Source organism: Harmonia axyridis, chromosome 1, assembly GCF_914767665.1.
Source record: "Harmonia axyridis chromosome 1, icHarAxyr1.1, whole genome shotgun sequence".
Lineage (NCBI taxonomy): Eukaryota > Metazoa > Arthropoda > Insecta > Coleoptera > Coccinellidae > Harmonia > Harmonia axyridis.
In genome coordinates, this window is record NC_059501.1 from 60,066,902 (window position 1) to 60,069,748 (window position 2,847).

Below are 2,847 nucleotides of genomic sequence, written 5' to 3' on the forward strand. Positions count from 1 at the left end.
TCTTGGCTGTTATCATAGTTAAAAGCTCAATAATTTTTTTGAGTACATTATTTTGTTTAATAGTGTTTTTTGTTGATTCAACTGAATTTCTATTTATTATTGTCTTCTATATTTTTCAGGCATCCGAATGAAAGAAAAAAAAATATATACCCCGAATGTAAGAAAAGTACACTTGAAATTGCCGGTAATACAGAATCTACGATCAATTGAGCGTAGATTCTGAAGCACCGGCAATTTCAAGTGCACTTTTCTTACATTCGGGGTATATATTTTTTTTTCTTTCATTGAAGGCATCGACTGCTATGGTCATTTAGCCTCTAACCTAAATATCACCGGACATATACGACATCCATGACCTAGCCAGGATTCGAACCCGGTTCCTTCGGCACCACAGTCGACATCTCTGTCCACTGCACTACCGAGGCAGTCTGTAATATAATTGTTTTTATGTTTATATTTAAGTTAAATATATTCTTTTTATTTATTCAACCATGTATTTCTCTAAATAAATTATAATGAAATATTTTCTATTTTTGAATTTGCTTGCTATCATCAGCTGGGAATATTAGGTATAGTGTCTCGAAATCGCTGGATATCAGGTTGATGAATTGAGCAGACTGTTCAGGGCCACCGCTACCAATTATGCCGTCCTACGTTTACTTACCCTGAGTTTGTCAAAAAAAAAGGGATAATTAATGTTTTCTCGTCTTGCCACTACATTCGCGAAATCTTCTATCAACTTTCTTGGGAGACTGAGTATGGTTGAAACAATTTTGCTTTAATTGCCCACATCATTGTCGATACCAAACCGTGCACCGAATTAGATATGTTTGATGAAAGATTGTGTTTCTATCTAAGATGCATAGAATCCCTGGGTTGTTTACTGATTCGATTTTGTTTCAGACTCTTTGAGATATACACCTGTTGCTTTGGTGTTCTGCTTCACCAGAGTTCTGTAAAGAGGCGCTTTTCAGAAATTTTAGAATTCGCGCTTCTGGCGGCCCTGGCGCCGTGAACATACTGATTTTAGACTTTACAAACTTTCACAATAAATTACAATTCAGTTATTATCGAACTTTTGATGAAATGAATGGAATATAATGACAGAGTATAGAAGATTGTTACGAGCATAGAATATAGAATATTATTGTTCTATACTCAAAGGTAACGAGAGCCGAGAATGGAGGAAAAAGTCAAATATAAACGATATATGCGCCATCTGAAAAAGACGCGATCCCTCGAAGTCAAGTAGGTATAAATCTGAAAAATCTCCAATTTTGTCTGAAAGTTTTACAGGTATAAGTAGACACACCAGGCTTTCTATGCATCCTTCCCAAATTTTTGAAATGTTAGAAATTTTAATATACAGGGTGTACACTTTTAAAACGGCCCAACTTCAAGGGGAGATTATACAAGTGATTTGCAACAGAATACAGGGCCCCCGCAAGGGACATCAACACCCGCGTGCGGAACATATTTTGGCGCCCCTTGAAGGGGGGAGGTGGAGAAAAGCACTGCTTGATAATCGAAATTTTTTTTGATTTGTTAAGAATTTAGTGTGGAATGGTTGAAAATCTATCAGCAACCTTCATTGCCTTAAGAACTTTATGGTGTTAGTTGTAACATAATACATTTTTAATGTGTTTCAAAACTTAAGCTGTATTCTTCTATAAATTATTCATAAAGGCATAAAACATTTAATTAGGATCAATGCAGAAATTGAATGGATGTTTTTCTAGATTTGGTTGTTGCAAAATTTTTTATATAATCAATCAATCAATTTTATCGAGTATCTCTTGCTCTAAATCTAAGATTGCCAATCCAGAAAATCTTTCTTATGACATGGTAGACTTCAAAAAGTTTTCAATTATTTTTAATTTAGTGAATTATCTCTTACCAGAAGCAACAGACACAGAGGTAAAATGAGAAGGATTCTTGAGGTAATACTAAGATTCGGTAGAGAAGAAGTAAGATTATTTTCGAAAATATATTGTAGAATTTCAAGAGGATTTTCGCTTCAGATAATGAAAACAATCTTAGGGCTTTTATCTCGTTGAATAAATCATTTTCTTTCACGTCAGCCTCTTTTTTTCCTAATCAGTTAGCTTTTGTTGAAGAGCATGACAGCATTTTAAGAGATATTTATCATTTAATTTAAGAATATCACAAATAAAACAAAAAACGTTATCGTAAACCTACTATTTAAGAAACTTAGTGTTTGATCAATTATTTTCAAAAAGAAATTTATTTTGAAAGCGATTTTTTGATCTTGAGGTGCCTCATCCGTCTGTTCATAATCGAACAATTTTGGTTTATACTTTCGTCTTACAGTATATAATAGAGAAAAACCTTGATCCATCTCAAGAGCAGCCGCTAGTTTTCCAGCTTCCGCAAGTTTTTACACGAGAACATTATCATCCCTATAATTTTTGAAATGATCAACTAAATTCTTCAAATAGTTTTGGCACACTTTAATGTCTATCGCTACACTTTGCATCATTTTGCTTACAATATTAATTTGGAATAAAACATCATAAGAAATTATTATACTTCAAATTAATTTAAGAGAATCAATATTTAATAAAAGAGAAATGTCTATGTCTAGTTTCCATGTTAAAAGTATCATTTTCTGCTATTTCTAAAAGGCTATAACATATTTGAATAAAATAAAACTTTAGCATCAATTCTACTTGACCATCTAGTATCACTTAGGGGTTTTAGATGTAACTGAGGATCATGCTTTTTTATAACATTCCAATCTTCTTGTGGATGAAGAGAAATATATATAAAGTTCTTGTACAATATCAAAAGAGTCCACTGTTTCATTTGAAACCTTAGCAGCATCAT